Source organism: Lycium barbarum, chromosome 2 (assembly GCF_019175385.1).
Source record: "Lycium barbarum isolate Lr01 chromosome 2, ASM1917538v2, whole genome shotgun sequence".
Taxonomy (NCBI): Eukaryota; Viridiplantae; Streptophyta; class Magnoliopsida; order Solanales; family Solanaceae; genus Lycium; species Lycium barbarum.
In genome coordinates, this window is record NC_083338.1 from 6,594,607 (window position 1) to 6,615,501 (window position 20,895).

Consider the following 20,895-nt stretch of genomic DNA (forward strand, 5'->3'; position numbering starts at 1 on the left):
CGGTCAACTTGGTAACAAAATTTATATACTTTATTTCCTGATCAAAGATTCTCATTCTAACTATATTGAATAACTATTTGAATGCGATTTATTTCCTGGAAGCGTGGAAATAAAACGAAATAAATTATAGATTGCATAATTTTAAAATGGAAGTCGACCCTGTCAAGCCTCGAACTTATAACAGGTTAGAAAGAATAACAATAATTACGAGTCAATCATAATCCATGCTAGTTAGAGAGTTCCTTCATTGCAGTGAAGTGTATAAATTACAATATTTGAAAAGTAATAAGATGCTCACACAAAAAGATTCGTAAAGCATAAAGTATTATTCCTAGCATGACATTGCTTAAGTTTGATTTGATCATTCACTTCTCATGACAACCATTAATTATTATCCCTAATCTCTACATTGTAACTCTATGTTATTGTACTTGTCATATGTATCTAGTTACATATGTGACAAGACAATGTGAACGATTCATGAGTATGTTTGGATATGTATATGTTTTTATATATATCCATGTTCTTAGAATTTATAATTTCATATTTCATATTACATTAGTCATAACTTTATATCTCCAATTTTGAATTGTTAGGTGTTATGTTGTTCGAACTCTTCAAAAATGTTGACGGCTGTGCGCTTGTCGGCTGATACTCCAGTGCATTTTTGAAGAATTCAACATGGTACGCCAATAATTTTTTAGAGTCCGAGCAATATATATATATAGTCTAGGTGTGTATACAAGGATTTGGATAGTCATTATCACTATGCAGAAACTATGTCGAAATAGGACAACCGTGTCAAGTTTCAACAAAGTCCGATAAAAACCTATATTATCTATTTTGTATTTTTAATTTGATTTCAGTATTTTGCTCTGTCATGAGGAATCCTAAAGACAAACCAACTTAAGCAACGTCATGCTAGGAACGATACTTCACGCTTTGTAAATATTATTGGGCGAGCATCTCATTACTTTCCAAAGTTAGTAATATATATATATATATATATATATATATATATATATATATATATATATATATATATATATATAATTAGTATAGAGCATTAACAGACCATAGTATTATAAAGTGTAACTTTAGTAACGGAGATCATATATTACATAGTGAAGACAAACAGTTAAATACATTAGTAGATTTAGTCATAAATTTCAGTAAAAAAATACAAGAAAATAATAAAGATATCACTAGAATATTAGAAGTAGTAACTACATCTCAGACTAAGCAAAAGAAAACCTTTGAAAAATTAGAACAAAACCTAGATTACTTAAAAACACAAGAATTAGAATTAGAAAAGAAAGTTCAGACTCTAGTTAATAAATTTAATCTAGAAAAATTACCTACAAAAACGGAAATAGAAAAGTTAGTTAAAGTTATTATAGAAAAACCAAAAGAAATAGAACTAAAAACAACCCACATAGTCTCTAAAATAACACAACAAGTAGAAGTTTTAACTAGTGACATTAGAGAATTAAAAAAGACAGTAGCAGAACTAAAAGAAATCACTCTTTCATGAGTAGACCAACATTAGTTCAAGAAGAAGCCTCAAAATTAATAGAAAAATCTATACCTTTACCAGCAGACTATAAAGATTATATACCTAGCGCTAAATCGGACCAAATAATAATACAACAGAATACTACTATAATTTCATTAATATTAGAAATAATAAAGAAAATAGAAAAAATAGTACCAAGGTTAGAATTATTAGACGAACGCATCTCGTGGTTAACTGAACAACAAAGAGAAAAAAATAAAGAGACGTTTAAAAATAAAGAAGTTGACGAATTAATAGACCAATTAAAAAAGGTAGAAATAACACCTCAAAAAGATAAAGTTAAAGTACTTAGAAAACCACAAAAATGGACCTTCTTTCAACTAGACAAAGAAACGAAGGAGGATCAGAAAGGCAAGAAAGACAAAGAGTAAATTTTTCAGATAATAGAATAAGTAATAATTTCTTATCAAGAATTTTAAATAGAAGAACCCCAGAAGAAAATAATCAGCAGTTAAGTGAGGTAATAGACGTAGATAGAGATATACAAATTTTTCAACAAAACCAATTGAAACTGTTAAATCCAAAAACTCTATATAATAGAAGACAGTTTTCAAGTACAGCTCAATTATATAGACATTATAGAGAACAACAAATATCAGCCATAGGAAATAAAATTACTACCATAAATTTAATAGACCCAGTAGCTGTGAGACAAATAAAAAATACTAGAAGAAGTTTAATGCATATGGGATTAATAGTAGTAGGATTAAAAGGACTAACTAGAAAGAACTTAGGAACTAAAGTTTTAATAGTAATTTATGACGATAGATGGTCAGACATGAAAAAATCAATAATAGGACTAACGGAAGTAGACATGACAAATAATGGAGGAATATTTTATATTAGCCCAGATTTTATAATGAATTTAGCAGAATTTGGAAAGCACATAAAAATAGGAATACAGACAAGGGATATGAAGTGATGTGTGACGGTAATAATTTATTAATATGCGTAGGATTTCTAGGAAAAATGACTAATAATAGTAATACAAAATTTAAAATTAAGGTAGAAGATGTAGTAGAAATAATGGGAAATAAAGGAATAAGACTAATAAAGCCTATAAAAATAAATCCTGAAGAATATGCAGGGATGGAATGGAATCTAGAGGATTTTAATACAAAAAAGATTTTACAGCCAGAATCCCACCTAATGTACACTAATTCTAAGGGAGAGACATCTGTACGTTTTACTAATTATAATTATATGCCACAAAAAGACATAGAAGAAGAAAGTACTTTAGACGAAAATGAAATTACAGACACAACTTTTATGAATATAGAATTAATACAAGACGAGTTTGCGGTAGACGAAGCTATAGAAAAAGCAAAAAGACTTCAAAAAGAAAATAAAAATATGCTTTTTAAATGTAAAGGATGTAAGTTAGGAGAATTAACAATAGAAGAAACCATAAGTCACTTTAAATTATGTGAAGCCCGAACGTGAAAGATTTTTTCAGACAAAAGAAAAAGATAAATATATAGTCAAAGATCCTAGTCCAGAATTATCTCCAAGACAAGAGATGTCACCAGTCCATTCAGATTTTGAAGGAGAAGATATTAATTTTCAAGACTCGCAAGATCCAAATGATGTAGATTCAGGCATGAGTTTTGACTCAATTGCCCTACACAATTTAGACACTTAGATCAGTTAAAAAAAAAAAAAAAAGAGAGATTTGAAAAGACATGGTTAGACATGGTTCAGAAAAAGATGAAAGAAAAAGACAAAGGTGAAGTAGAGAAAAAGTCATTAAAGGAAAAGACAAAGTGAAGTAGAAAGAAAGTCATGACTTGGAAGATTTAGTTCGGTGGATCATGAGGACAAAGACATAGAAAAGAGAAACAAGGACATTAAAAAAATGACAAAAGCATCAATAATTAAAGACAAAGGTATGGAAAAGAGAGAGACAACGACATTAGTCATCTTTTAGAAAAATGAGATGAGACAAGCTCAATAATAGAGGTAGAAGACTTTTGACTTTGGACTTTGTAATTTTTCAAGACACGTTGGAGCAATAATGTTGACAGTTCAGAAAAAAGAAGACCAGATTTTATTAAAGTAGCTGTAATAAAGTAGTAGTTTTATCTAGAAATGGGACAGCTCAGCAAACGGACAAAATTATAAAGTATCTTTTGAAAAGTTTCATGTGACGATGGGGCCCTAAGAGTACCCGGCTGAACTCAAAAGATTCTTCACAAATTTGAAGTCCGCATTTGAAGTCCGTCAGACCCCTATAAATAGCAGTGTTTTGCAGAGAAGGAGGGCATCAGAAAATTAACATCGATCAAGAAGCAAGACACAATCACCAATAAAGCCTTCAACAAAAAATTCTCTCACCAACCACTCCATATTCCTCTTCCCTTCCAAAAATGCCCCAACTCCTTTTCCCAATAAAATCCTTTGTAATATAACTTCCATGTAAAATAGTTTTAATCTTTCCAGTAATTTTCTTTTAGTGTGAAGTAGTTTTTCGGGTTCCCCGAAAGGGAAACCTCTCTCCATCTTCAGACATGTAAGTTTTTATCTATGTTTTCTGTACTAATCTCCCTACTATGTAAATTATTTTATGTTCAATATTATGTTTGAGTAATTACTTACCTGTTGTTATGAATAAAGTATTACCAGAATATGTAATAGATAGACAACAAAGATGCTTAGTGGATAATTTATGAATTTCGCGTAATAAAAAAGACGGAGCTAAACATTTTGTAGCCACTATAAATGCACTTTGTCAATATTTTACAGACCGAAATTTAGACAAAAAATTTAAATTTTATGTTGTAGTTCACGGTAAAACTAATGGTATTTTTCAGACTTGGATAGAAGTTGTAGACTCTATTAAAGACATAAGAAAACCTCTTTTTAAAGGATTTAATAATTTTACTGAAGCATTAGAAAAATTATATCCGGAATATACTAAATTAAGCAGTACCAAAGAAAACCAGTTAAGACTACAAGAGTTAATAGATATAATATCAGGATTAGAATATAAATTACTACGATATATAAAATCTAGAAAGACTTTAAAAAACCAAAAGCGATTTAGACCATATTGATTGTATGAGAACACTACCCTTTGTCAGACAAATACAAATTAATCATTGGTATTTATATAGAGATATAAAGAAAAGACGAGAAAATCAACAAGTAGAAAAAGCCCTAAGTGCATATTTAGAGATAATAAATTCAGAAACATTATCATCACTAATACAAAATAGACTTTTACAAAGTCAGATTAACGAAGAAACAATCTCTGCTATAACTTGGGAATTACACGGTATAAGAGAAGATATAGAAAGACTTACAACTAGTATAGAACATCAGAAACAAGTTTGTAAAATAAAAATCCCGTTAGGATAATAAATAAAGCTAGAGAGATAGATATCTTAAAAAATCTAGAATACTTAGACTTAGAAATAGACTCTATAATAAGTCAAAAAGAATTAATGGATCTAGTGCATCTAGTTCTAGTCCATTTCAAAGAACAACAGGAGAACAATATACTATAGATACTAGCACAGGAAATGTACCTAGAAGAAGAGTTTTTAGAACAGGAGGAGAACCTTTAAATAATGTTAAACCATCAGGAAAAAGAATGCCTATAGAAGAACCCATTATTCTTCAAGAAGGAGGTAATAAAGGTAAAATATTAAATATAGCAGCACATGACCCGCAAAGATGGAATTCAGTGATAGATCTTTGGAAAGGAATAGTAGTAGCAGACTATATAAAAACATATAGTGAAACAGACGCAGAAACAATATATAAATATATATATATATATATATATATATATATATATATATATATATATATATATATATGTTTTCTTTTGTTATTTATGACATGTTTATGTTCAACATTTATAGGAGCTCGCCTCTATTTTCGAAATTAATGCAATCTATAATTGAATCATTTTTCTTCCACGCCTCTTGGAAAAGAGGATTTGCATTCAAATCTGCCCAAGAAGTAAGATATATAGTGCTTTTCAGTTTTCCTACTTTTAGATTCATTATTTTCGGAAGATGCATGTGAGAATTAAAGATCAAACTTGTTGGCAGCATTTTGCATTTTGAAAATGACTACTAACATGTGCTATTACATACATTGTCCATTTTACTAAGGAAAACTCTATGCATATTCTTTTTATTGATTGGATACTAAGATTATACATTTATCTCCCTCAATTATAACTAGGCTTTGTTCCTGTGGTTCATCTTGTTGTCAGGGTTGTTATACCCTTTTTAAACTGAATTAAAATGAAGTACATACCAATTATTTCGCGATTTTATTATTTAAAAGAGTTACCACCTAATTCTTTTAATGGCGAATTATGTCAATAAGAACTTTAATTCCTTAACTTAGATGCTTCACCTGAGTTTTTAATCAAGTAAAGCACATATAAGCAAGTAACTAAAAAACAAAGCAAATAGAAACATAACTAAATAATTAAATAACTAACCTTCAAAGCTCCACTAAATAAAACTTTTGCTATACTTGTCATTTTAAGGTGCATCAGAAAAAAGGAAGGTTCGAAGCGGCCGGGGACATGATTTCATCATCTCCTCCGCTGCTCGGACTTTTCAAAAATATTATTATATACTCATACCTGATCTTTTAAAATTGCAGAAAATTGGAAGAAATCACCACACACCTGACGATACTTTTGAAGAGTTCAAGCAACATAGTTGAACAACACATCTGATCCAATGTATCACTCCAGAAAAGAGTTGTGATATTTACATGCAAGGAACGAAATAAAAAATGGAAGCAAGAGCAACAGTTTAGAAAAATGTGGTAACTAAACAAAATCAGGGTCGGAGCTACACCTTACGAAGGCTGGTCAGATGATTCGCCGGAAAATTGCATTGTATATATAGATCAAATGCTGCTGTTTAGATATATAATTCAATGAACCCCTTTTGCACAATGGAGCGGCTTGACTAAGTGGTAAAGGGTGATCAAAAAGAGGCTCACTTTGCCGGTTCAATTCCCTCTGAAGTATTCATTTTCTTATATCTTTTAACTTGTTTAACTTTTAAATTGAATGCTCGGTCGTGAGCTCAATTCCCACTAAAGACATGCTTTTCTGTAACTTTTAAACTGTCAAATTGGATATAATTATAATATAAAATTATAATTATATTAATTTTAACTTTTAACTTTTAACTTTTAAAAATTTATCTTTTCCTTTTTTACTTTTATTATTTTTTAAAATTCGATCTAAGTATTAATCTTAAAATATCATTAAAGAGATGAAACAAAAATGTTTCACTAGATCTTCTTGGATACATAAATAGCTTAACTATCATATTGTTAAATTAATATAATTATAATCATATATTAAATTCCACCCAACGCATATAAAAGTGAGATTTTGTTTTGTTTTTTAAATAATTTTTTCCTTTATAAGATAATCTAATAATGAAAAATACAGTTCAATGTAAACTATAATTCTAATTAAAGTGTTTATATTTGTGATTTTATTAATATATTATTATATTCATATGCTTGCAAATATCTCGACTAAATTTAATGATGTTTTCACAGCATACAAAGCACAGACAATTTTACAAACATTATTTAAAAACAAAAGTCCACTTGAATTGCTTTTAAAATTACTTCGAGAAATTTATTTAAAACCTCGTCGTCTTCACCCGTCGGACGTTGCCGAAGTTGGATAACTGGTTCATTGTTCTTTGTCATCTTTTTTTATTCTCTTTTGTTATCTTCCAACTTTTCCTTTTAACTCATGTGTGATGATTTTCTTTATTGGACTCCCTTGAGTGATTTTTCTTTATTAAATTTTTAGCGTAAACTCAAAAAGACTTTTTAATTTAATGCTTAGATAATGCTTTGAGGACAAATTACAAAGTAAAATGGCAAAATAAAATATTATGTAATCTGATTTAAAAAAATTTAGGCACCCATTCATTAAAAAAAATTATATTTATAAATTTGAACACCCTTAGTTAATTTTCTGGCTCCGCCACTGAACAAAATGTGCATAGATTGATGGGATATATAAAACATATTTCAAATATGAATCAACAAATTTAATAAGAAACACACTCTGTATTAAATGCATTTGATTGAGCTTAAATTTATGTGCTTACAAGTTATACAATATAAATACAAGCTATGTTGCTCAGAGTTTCTTCTTTTCCAGATTATTGTTGTATCCGTGGCAGAAATACACTAATTTTGAAGGATCCAATACACAGCTCGACTGCAATTTTAAAAAGTCAGCGAACAACACAACATAGAGGAGCCTAGATGGACCACTACATAACAATAATGTTAGCCATAGTAATTAGCTTCCAATGTAAGTAAGTTAGAGTATGGCATGCAAGAACTAAAAATATGAATCTGGATATATGTTGTTCACTCAACAATTCCTCTAAGAGAGTATGTAATGCATACCTTTGGTGGACATAGCAAATAACACAGAACATGTTTTGTTTTATTGAAAAAACAAGCTCACTCTCATTTTAGAAATTAAAGGAAGGCATTTTACTTTGTTCTATAATGAAGTTACAAGTTTCCAGGAATGATAGTTCTTTAAATAGGCGCCAGGAATTAACTGGCGGACGGAGAAATAGAAGTTGCATGAAGATCCGAAAATACACGTGTTGAGTATGCCGGTATTAATGATTGTAAAAATATTAGGTGATTTTTTTCAATCTATTTAAGTGTTAGTGGATTGAGTAAGCCGGTTTCAGTGTCGTTAAGAGGTAGCAAGTACTCGATAAAATTAGTCAAGATGCTGGCCTGGCGGAGGAAGGAGCAATACGAGTTGCATAGAAAGACGAAAATACACATGTCGAGTAAGCCCGTATTATGAATGCATTTAAAAATATCATTTTTTTGCCCGGATTGGCCTTCAAACGTGCTGATATTTAATTTTTGCCTGGCCCTTCGCTTAAAAAAGTGACCAAAAATACTCCGAGATTTTGAGTTCGAACCACGACTCAATAAAAAAAAAAAATCACAAGACAAGATTTAGTGAAAATTAAGCTTTATAAGGCCTAACTTAGTTATGATGTAGTTCTAAGTTAGATCTCATAAGACATAACTTTTGTAGTTCTAAATTATGCCTAAGGCAAAAATTATACCACACAAAAGGTAAATTTAAACCTTAAGGCATAACTTCTATATAGAAACTATACCTTAAGGTATAACTTGCCTTACGATTTTTTTCTTTTTACTCTGCTCGGATTTCAATATATTTAAGTGTTAGTGCTGGTATTGATAAAGAGAGAGAGAGTAGCAATTAGTATCTGATACAATTAATCGAGATGCACTTAAACTGCTTCGGCACAAACTGACCTGCTGGAGGAAGGAGAAATAGGAGTTGCATGAAAAGACCAAAATACATGTGTTTACACGTGGCGGGTTTATGGGCCCAACAGTGAAAACAAAAGAACCCTTTCTCCAATGTCGTTTTGCTTTCTCGATATCATTTTTTTATTTTAAAATTAATTTATATAATATTTTGTACAGTGTCTTTTTACGAGAAGAAATTACTCCCGAACATGGCTTCACTAGCAAAACAGTGGATCCCAACATTTATTATCCCAAGAAAGCATAGCATAAAGGGCACATTAGCAAAATAGAGTCCCAAATAAGTAGGCGTTTGGATATAAGAAATAATAATATTCTACAAATTAATCATACGAAACGGGCATAGATAGGTCGGTAGAATAACTATAGGTACGGGATAACTCTCTAGAAAATCGGCAAATAATTTCGGAAGAAGGGGTGCCTCCTCATAAAGGGAGTAGGCAGTGACCAGAACCCAACAAATGTTTATAAAAAATAAAAGTCTCCGCAAAATATTTGAAATTTTTCTAAAAGAAATATATTTAAAAGTAGAAGTTATAGGTGTTTGGATATGTATTTAACCTGAAAAAAATATATAAGCTTTGTAATTAAAAAAGTACTTGGAAAACTTGTTTTGCAAACTTGAAATCCATCTTCAATTTAAAAAAAAAAAAAAAGTCCAATGCGCTCTCCGTTTCTAAATAAACGGTATTTTAGGCTTTTTATTTTATTTAAAAATAAGTGTTGTTTTAGAATTTCAACAAGAAATTAATCTTATTTTTTCAAAATTGCCCTTATTTACATAATTAAGAATCATTAAGTAGTTTTTCTAGAGTGACGTATTAAGGATTTTATGTTTGTGAGTGCTCACTTTTTTAATATAAAGTTACTATAAATCATATAGTATGAGTACACAACTACTTAAACGAGACAGTTTTTAAAAAAAAAAAGTGAATGAGAAAACGCGATAAATGTTATTATTACAAAAAGCTCGTCATTTCTTAGGAAAAAATGAATTAGCTTAGAAGGATTTTCTTAGCCAATCAACATTTCTCAAGAAAAATAAGAGACCACTGATTTTTTTCTCTTTCTTTGTCACAAGAAGTTACATAACTTTTTTTAAAAAACTAAACGTAAAGTAGATAAATAAAGTATAAACGGAGGAGGAGGAATCACTAAGTTGAACCAAAATTAAAAGGAAAATCCATAAATCTAAGTATAAGAAAGGGAATGAAGAACCTGTATTGGAGAAAAAAAAGGAAAACACTTGACTTCAAAGCAGAAAAAAATGACATGATTGATGCATTGAACTCTCGTATATCTCCCCAAGGTAGGTATTTAATATCAGCGCCCCAACCAAAGCACCCACCAGGCATTTTTGTCACTGGGTGTTGGTGGTTTAATATATCCCAATTTGAAAAGTTTCTACATAAACTAAGGGTGGCGAAGGGGACAGGATAGGGACGGTAGGGGACTTACTGGGGGACTTTTTAAAGGTGGATCAAGGGGGACCGGGACTTTGGGGGGATGAGATTATAGGGGATTTTTTGGGGGGCCCGTCCCGTCCCACTCCAAGGGGGATGAGCCGGGCCTGCCGGGGGGGGGGGTTAATTTATTCAAATATTTAATTTTAAAGTACTAAATAGACACAAATTTAATATAAAGCTTCAAACTTAAAATTTAAATTAATAACATTTATGAACTATTTATTTTTTATAACTTTAAAGTCTTTAAATGTATTTTTGTAAGGGCTATAAATTTTAATTTATTACGTAATATTAAATATAATTTCAAGTCTTTATAAAATTTATAAAGAATTGCATTTTTTTTAATAGTTATGTAAAGAAAAATAATTTCAAGTAAGAACTTTATGTTTATTTATTCAAAATAGATCTTTTAAATTTCATAAAACTTGATTCAAAGTCTCAAATACAAGAAGAGCACATAATCTACACAACCACCTTCTAGGAAAGTTTCTGTTTTAACTAGGCATCTAAGTAGTTAATTATAAATTATCACACTAAAACTTGTACGGATCTATGTACATTTTTTCTGAATGTCGTATCACTTCCGTTGCATCCAATTCTGGAATTGGCACTGCTGCTTGACGGTCCGTAAGCTCCATGCCATCATCGCTGTTAGTGTTGATTATCTCTTCATATTCTTTTTCTTCTTGACGGGTTAATTTTGGTAGCCCACAATTTCTTCTTTCTGCGTTGATCAAATCCCTGAATAAGACTGAAATCTCCAAGCTATCTTGTACTAATGAATGTCAGTGGTCTCCGAGTTGCCGCGCTAAAAAATGCCTCCGAAGCTACTGATGACGATTGAATAGTTAGGATATCTCGACCATTTTTTAGAGTAATGGAAATGACTTGCCACACTCCTTCCACCATCCTAAAATATCTTCATTGTCGTCGTCGTCCACAATGATGCTTTCCTGATTAAGATAAGATTCAAGATCACTTTCATTTTGAGTAGAAGCAATACCAAGCCATGCAGTATTCATTGATTTATCAAATTTTCTATTGCCAAATTTAGCCTTATTTTTTTGTGAAGGACGTTGATTTCCACTTCTACTTTCCAAAGATTTATAATTATTATACATTATTTTAGCTTTTAATTCTATGCTACGTTTACACTCTTCAACATTTGAATTTTCGTTAGGAGGAATTTCTAACTGCAAATAAATTTTGTCAACAAGTCCCTGAGCACCTCTTAATTTTAAAGACGGGTCAAGTATACAAGCAATCAAATAAACATCGGGAATAGGGAAAGAATACTTTTTAAATTTGAGAATAATTTCATCAACGGCTTCCTCATGCTCATTTGATTCTCTATATTCCGCAAATACTTTTGTAAGTCCACAAATATAAAATAACATTTGTGCAATTGTAGGATAGTATTGACCAGAAAATGCTTTTGTTGCAAGATAATTTTTTAAAAAAAATACATAGCCCTTCAATTTCATTCCAATCACTATCTTGTATTTGTTCATTGGGATGATAATGATGTGCATTAAAAACATGTTGAAGGGGTTTTTTATATTGGTGAGCCACAAGTAGTATTTCATATAAAGAATTCCACCTAGTACAAACTTCTTTTGGAATTTTTCTAACAAGCAAATTTTGCTCAAACACAATATTTTTTAAACAAATTAATTCTACTTTGCTTATGAGCGCTAAAAACATATTGACAAGCGTATCGTATTTTTTGTAGAGAACCCTCAAATAAATCAAGACCATCTTTTACAACTAAATTAAAAACATGGCATGCACATCGGACATGAAAAATATTAAGGTTAATTGGGCAAATTCTTATAGCCATAAGTTCAGCACTCTTAGTCATGGAAGAAGCATTATCAAATGTAAAAGTTAATACTTTGTCAAGAAGACCATATAATTGCAAAACGTCTTGAACATTTGTAGAAATATAAGAACCTATTTTTTTCTCATCAATATATTTATAACAAAGTATACGTTTTTGCATATTTCAATTATGATTAATCCAATGTTCCGTAACACATAAATAGTCATTGCCATTAACACTCCGACCTATATCAGAAGTGACAGACACTCTAGTATCTAAGTGATGGAACACACAACGTATATATTGACAATAATCACTTTGAAATTTAAAAACGCCAGCTCTAACAGTGGATCTAGGAATACCTTGAAAAGTAGGGTTATAGATAGCTCTAATATAATGCACAAAATCGAGGTTAGAAGGAAAACTAAAAGGCAAGCCACAAACCGCAACCATTTTAGCTAGTTCTTCACGATCTCTATCTTTATTATAAGCAATTTGAGTGACAACGGGGTTAGAAGGATTTAAAGTTTGTTGACCATATTAGATCCCCCAACGGATCCACCGGGAGAGACACTATTAGCACTGGTTGGTGTGTTTTTAAGTCCGGCTGCTAATCGAGCATCTAAGTATGGTTTTCCAACACATGTTCTCAAGTGTCTAACTAACCACCCGTCCCACCTGCCCCTTTACCACTTCCGTGTTTTTTAACTCATTTACATTTGTGACAAGCAGCGTATTGTTTAGCTTCATCTAAAGTCATGAATTTTCATACGGGACTAGTTCTAGGACGTTGCGCCTTAGTCGTACCCCGAGTAGGAGGTTTAGGGGGAAGACCAGCTCAAGACTGAGATGTAGTCCAAGTTGGAGCTTCGGTAACGGGGCTAGTAGGTATCTCATTTAAATCTAATTCCTCTCCTTCTTCTTTTTCTTCTAAATTTTCAAATTCATCAAAATCTAAATTACCATAAGCTCTATCTAAGGCTTCATTTTGTAATTCTAAATCTTCTGGAATAGGAGGAAAACCGGGGGAAGAACTAAAATCAGTTTCATCAACATGAGTGAAATTGTCCGTATTGTTTCTAAATTGAATTTTAGATTTACTAGAAGAACCACATTTACCCTTACTACTACGACTAAAAGGGTTAGGGATATCGACAGTTTTACCTATGACAGGGATCTTAATTTTTTTTAGACATATTTTAAAGTATAATAAAATAAAATATGAAAAATTATTTGAAAAAAGACGCAAATAAAATGCAAGAATTAAATAAATTGAAGAATGGAACGTCTGCATAAAGCAGACCTAACCGTAAAATTTGAAATTGAAATTTTGTTTTTTGAAGCTTGAAAGTTTCTCCAAAATTCAAATATTGCCCAATTCACCAAAATAATAATAATAATATTTCACCAAATATTAGAGAGAGATATAATTGATAACAAATATTAGAGAGAGAGAGAGAGAGATATTTGATGAATGAGTTGAGTGAAAATGAATGAGATAATTGATGGATGAGTTGAGTGAAAATGAATAAGAATGAAGAGGTATTTATAGTTTAGAATTTGGATTAAAATGCAATTTATTAAACTTTGGGGGTGATTTTTTTTTATTTTTTGGGAAGGGGGACTCCAACCGTTCTGATTTTGGACTCAGCCATTGGAGTCCCTACGTTCATATTCTTGGGGAAGGGCCCCTTTAAACAGTCAGATTCAATTAAAAAATAATAATCTGCCGGTTGGGACTGGGTTAGCCGGTCCGGTACCGGGCCTAATCGGACCGGGACTGACAGGGATTTTCCAACCCTTCCGTCCCACTACCCTTCCCCCTACCCCCTAAATTGCCTCGGATCGGGCCGAAGTCGGGACGAGATAGGGATTGACCCGAACCTACTGACACCCTTAATATAAATATACGTATCTTACGTCGGGGTTAATGAGCGCTTGAGCACGGGTATATTGCACGTGGGTCCGCCCCTGCTTTCTAGGAAAGAGGTAATTTAGAAAGTGTAAAATTTTATTAGGGATAAAAGCTAGTAAAAACATTTCTAATATTCAAGGAGTGAGAAATTTCTTAAAGAGTGTGCATTAGCTAAAAACACCACTGATTATGAAATGGAAGGAGTTTAATCAAACGTTATTTTGAAAAAAATACTCAAATAGAAGATGAGTGTGCATAAGCTAAAAACACCACTGATTATGAAATGGAAGGAGTTTAATCAAACGTTATTTTGAAAAAAATAGTCAAATAGAAGATTCTCTCTTTGAAACAAATAGCAGAATTGGTTTAGCCATTAATGGCGATAGAGACAAGGACATTTTGATCTTTATAACAATTAATTTAGAATAGAAATTAGAAAGGAAAATTCATTCATTTCAAATGCCTCATGGACCTTTTGGGCTTGGACTCAGACTGGGTTACAAGGCACAATTTAGGGCTAAGTGTGGTCTGTATGCTAAAGTTGATTGGGCCCTCCAAATCAAACTTATGCTTAGAGGGGACATAAGTTACACATCATAATATCAAGGTGGTTTTTAATTTTTTTCTTTCGCCTAAAATACTCTGAGGTTCTGGGTCTGAACCCCTGCTTAGTCATAAAAATAAAAATAAAATCACAAGGTAAGGCTTCGCGAAAAGTCTGTCTTATGTGGTAGATTTTGTCTTGAGGCATAACTAAAAGTCTACAGGATACGACATACTTTGCCTTATAAGACAAACTTTTAGCTATGCCTTAAGGCAACGTCTACCGCATAAGGCAGACTTTAGTTACGCCTTAAGGCACACTTTGCCGCATAAGGTAGACTTTTTGCAAAGTTTTGACTTACGGTTTTTTTTTTTTTTTGACTGAGCAGGGGTTCGAACTCAAAACCTCGAGGTATTTTTGGCAACCGTTTTAAGCGAAGGACAAAAACTAAATACCAGCAATTTGAGGGGGGAAAAATTAAAGACCAGTGCCTTTGAAGGGCAATCCACTCAAAAAATTGAAAGAACTTACACCCCACTAGGCAAAAGTTCAATTTTGAAGGACAAAAATTAAAGACTACTCCATTTTAGGGACATACCGTGCAATTACCTGATTGGGCTACTCTTTTGGGCTTCTATTTTATGCTTTGGGTTTTGAAAGAACTGCATCGACAGCCAATTTTGGGTCATTTTTTTGCACGGATTGCCCTTCTTTTGGGGTGGTCTTTAAATTTTGCCCTTCGCTTGGATACCTGAGGTTCTGGGTTCGAACCCCCGCTCAGGCATAAAATAAAAAAATAATTTCGCAAGGCAAGGCTGGGGGGAGTGTATGCCGGATCCGGCATAAAGTCCTTAAGGAAAAACTAAAGTTATGCCGGAGGGGGCATAACTTTTCCTCAAGGCATAATTTTGTTATGCCTTATGGGGCAAAACTTTTCCTTAAGGAACTATGCCTTATGGGGTAGACTTTTAATTAAGGCATAACTAAAAGTATGCCCCATAAGGCAGAACTTTTTCTTAAGGTATAGACTTTGCCTTATAAGGCAAACTTTTAGTTATGCCTTAAGAAAACATTCCGCTTTATGTGACATACTATAAAAGTTTGCCCATTAAAAGTATGCCCCCACCGGCATAAACTTGTGAAGGAATTACCAAAGTTATGTCGGACCCGACATACTTATGCCAAGTCTGCCCATAAGGCATAAGTATGTCGGGTCCGGCATAACTTTGGTAATTCCTTAACAAGTTTATGCCGGTGGGGGCATACTTTTAATGGGCAAACTTTTATGCCGGACCCGACATAAACTTGTGAAGGAATTACCAAAGTTATGCCGGACCCGACATACTTATGCCATGTCTGCCCATAAGGCATAAGTATGCCGGGTCCGGCATAACTTTGGTAATTCCTTCACAAGTGTATGCCGATTGGGGCATAGCGAAATTTAAACACTGTCTTGCGATTTTTTTTTAAAATTTTGACTGTGTGGGGGTTCGAACCTGGAACCCATGGGGTTTAGCCGAAGGGCAAAATTTAAAGATTTCAAATATGAGGGGCAAAATTTAAAGACCACCCCAAAAGAAGGGTAATTCTGCGAATTGCCCATTTTGGGTTGCTGTTTAAGCCATAATAAACCATGGTGTATATCCAAAGTTTTGCACGGATTTTCTTCAAACGGGTGGTCTTTAATTTTTGGCCCTCATATCTTTGGTCTTTAATTTTATTTTATTTATCTTTGAAAACTGAACTTTTGACTCGCTCGGTACAGGTTCTATACGAAATAAGTTATGCAGCGTAAGTTGTGTAGCATTTTCAGATTAAGGTGAGGGTTGAAAATTTTACATTTTCCGGCATAATTTGTATGGATGTGATGTTGCATATGTCGAAGCTAAATACTAACTATGCCGAGTGAAATCTAAACTTATGCTTTTTTTCACTTTTGGATTATGTTGAATGTTGAAAGTTTTGTCTTGTCCTGCATAACTTATGAGATGTTATGATACATATGCCGAAACTAAATGCTAACTATGCCGGCTGAAATTTAATTTTTCACGTGCCAAAAGTGTTGAAGGGAAAAAATTAAAGACCACGAATTTGAGGGGCAAAAAGTAAAGACCACCTTGAAATAGGAGAATTTGTGTGATTAACCCGTTTATGTCATTTGTAGGTTTAGCTTGGAAACAACTTTAGACATACATGATTGAAGTTGTAAAAATTTGCGTTTGAAGTTTAGCGGCAAACTTCCAACATTTTTGCCTGAAGTCTAGCTTGCCAAGGCCAAACTTCCGACATTTTCGCCTGTCTTGGAGTTTCACTTCTATAAGATCGATCTTTTTTTTATTTTTATTTTTATTTTTATGACAACACTTGTTTGAACTCCGACTCTCCAAGACATTGGCTTTGAGTTTCAACTGTACAGTTCTGGAGTTTGAACTTATATATATTATCATGTGGTATCATGAGTGAATTAATCTTTTAAGAAACTTATATCAGGAGGTATCTTGACTGAAATATTAATCTTTATTTAACTCATCGTATGTATTTTGCTCGAGAAATTCAGACTATATTTTATCACGAGGTACCATGAGCGAATACTCATTTAACAATGTTTCACTTTTCGCATATAACAAAATAATTATAAAATTAATTCACACATATTTCAAAAAATATTAAGTACTATATTTCACTCTAATATTACAAACTTACAAATTTTAAAATTTGATTAGGTTCAAACTCAAAGAAAAAACGCAATAGATGAAAAAGAAGCTTTCTGGGCTTTCAAACAAAGAATACAAGAGCAAAAATATTTTTGTAATTAAATAACAATAACAACAACAATATACCCAATGTAATTTCATAAGTGATGTCTAACGCAGACTTTATCCTTACTTTTGTGGGATCAGGAGACTGTATTCGATATACTCTGGGCTCAAAGTTTTGAAACATTGATTAAAGGTTAACAAACAAATCAAAAGATGGTCGGCCAACGCCATTAACAGAGATACCCAACTAATTGCCTTACACTAAAAAGCATATTATAAATTAAGCTAAGTCAACAATTACATGCTTGATGTGACACAGAGGAATAAAAATATCACAATTCTAGATCCAAATCATATGGGGGAGATTTACAACTAATATAATATTGATGAAACGATGAAATTCTTTTTTAAACTAAAAATGACAGATTCTTTTTGTGGCTTTCATATATTTTTTGTTTATCAAGCCTCGTGAGCTTGATATCCAACAAAATAATATTTAATAGTTATTCACTCATAGTATCTGGAGAAATGTTATTTCATTCTAATATTGTAAACTTAATAAATTCTTGAAGTTTGATTAGGTTTAAACTCGAGGGAAAAGTGCACACTACAAGAAAAAAAATCTTTAGCGAGGGAAACTTTGACAGCTAAAATTATTAATTCAATCGTTATTGGACAATTACAACTGAGAAAAAGCCCCGGCATTAAAAATATCAGTCGGTAAAAGACCTGCAATGATTTTTAATCGGTTATTATGCATTTTTTTTTTAATAACTGGGTTTCTTTTTGCTAATTATCATTTTGGTCGTTAGTAAACTTCAATAACGATAACTATTCAATTCATTTTACAAGGATATTTCAATTAATGTTTGCATTTTCTTTCACTTTACAAGGATATTTCAATTAATGTTTGCATATTGTAATTTAGGCCTAGTCAACTGTGAAATACATTGAGGAATAAACATGACAACTGTAGATCCATATCGTGTATGGAAGATTTGCTACTAATATAATATATTCATGAATGATGAGAAAAATTTAAATTAAATTACAGATTTTCTTCGTGGTTTTATTTCTTTTTATTTTATTAAGCCACGTGAATGTCATAAAAAGTTATTTGAGGACATGGGAAAAGTTTCTTTTTGCTCATTCACACTCACTTTTTACCTGCCTATTTTGTCTTGATATATTTCAATTTCGTTTTTCATATTTATATTTTAGATTTTGTTGGGATATTCATTTGAAAAATTAACTTAATTTGGTTATTGATGCGACTGCTTTGTAGACAAGTCAAGTAAGTAATTTTTTTTTAGAACTTCACCATTATTTAACATTTTTATTTTTATATCAAATATATAAGTAATTTTAGTATCTTAAATTCATACCCAGTCAAAGTTTAATTATAAATTAGGACGTATGAAATCATTATTTTTCATGTAAGTGAAATATAGTCTAAAAGTAGTTTTTTCTAAATTTGATCTTAATTTCAGCCAGTGTTTCTAAACTTTTCCTAACAGCATTCACTTGATTTAAACGCAATTTGAAATTTGAAATTCAAGACTTATTTCTTCGAACTTGCAAAAATGGTCATTTTCAATGTTTTCAAAGTTTTTCAACAACATCGACTTGACTTAAACTTATTTTTCATAGTTAAATTCATGTCTCACTGCTTCAAAGATTCCTTCAATTAATATAAATTCAAGAAACATTACACTAAGAAGAAAAAAAGAAGTGGAGGACAACTTTTTGAAAAATGGTTGGGCCTTAAATTGACACCCCATTTCACTGATATATCGATTTTATGGTTCATTACAAAATGTTTTTTGTTATATGATTGTTTTACAGGGTCTCCATTAATCAAATACTTGATTGCATATCCTAGTTTTAACCACTGAAGCTCCTTCTCAGAAAATATTTTTATATATTTTTTTTATTATAAGAGTTTGTTATTAACCAAATTTTGTTTATATATATTAAATATTATGACCAGCCTAATACGATCTTTCACTATAAATGAAAGCAAAAAAAAAAAAAAAAAAGTTAAGCTAAATTTTTCCTGACTATCCAAGAATTTCAATGTTTGAATCGAGGCTTCAAATGACAAAGCTTATCTGATTTTATTTATTTTAGATTTTTTTTTTTGGATAAACTATAAAAACTTAGGATATTATTAAGAATCTCATCGAAAACCTACACCAACTTGCCAAATAAAATTTATAGAATCATTTAATATATTTAAATAAACTGTAATTAATTATAGAGTATCATTTCGTTCATTGCATAATCCATCTGTCAGAAAGTCAACTTTAGTTCACCATGATTGAAATTGAATGTGAGGTCTCTTTCTATTTTTAATTACTTCATAATGTACGGGGCCTCGTTTGGTTGGAAAATAATTTATCCCGAAATAACTAATACCAACATAATTTATCCCAAGATTAGTTATTCCACCTTAAATGTGGGATAAAATAAGGCTACAATCCCATGATAACTAATTCCGGAATTAGTTATTTCAACTAAAAATGAGATAAGAAAGCATAAATTTTATCCCGAAATTATTTTTGCTCATCCTTCACACCAAACGGATCCTCCGGGGAATAGCCTACATTATTGTCCTGGTCTGAACTATTTTAGTGGTCATTTGGTGCATGGCCAAAATAATTCTGGGACTAATTTATCCCATATCTTGGGACTATTTTATACCATCTAGGAGATGGTATTAAATATTCGCAGGATAAGTGATATAAGAAGGTATATCTCAACTATACCATGAGATACATTTCATACTTTATTTGGTACAAGGTATAAATTTATCCTAAAATATACTAGCTTATACCTTCTACTAAACTACCCCTAAGTTATTATAGCAATTATTTACGTTCCCCACCTACCATTGTGTCCTTTCCTTCTTTCCCACCTACCACACGTTTTATCCATCACACATTTAAGAATGTGGTTTGAAATATCTTAAAATGCGAAAAGATCGGTTGAGATATGTTTGAACATATTCTATGTTGATTTATAGATATATTGATTTGTACGTGTAAAATTATAGTACATGAAAGGGTTAAACGAAACGGGATAGATCTAAAATCATATGGAAGGATATGATCTCGAAGGTTTTACAATTTTTTTGATATTAATGTAGACTTAATTAAAGATACAACGTGATATAAGAAAAAAATCCATACATGTGATATCTACTAATTAAGAATAAGTTTTAGATTTATTAGGAAGCTTATAATATTATTATTATAAGATATATATACTCCGTCCGTCCCAATTCAATTTCTTTTGTGTTCAAACACAACAACTTCCAAATATATTTTTGTCCTTCAAAGTCCAATATAATCATGTCCAAATGCCCACTAAAATAACTTAGAGTTCTACTATAGCGCTATAGAATATTTCATAATCTAATTCATGCAATTCAAAGGAGTGTGACGTCGGTAATCTATCCCGACACAAGCAT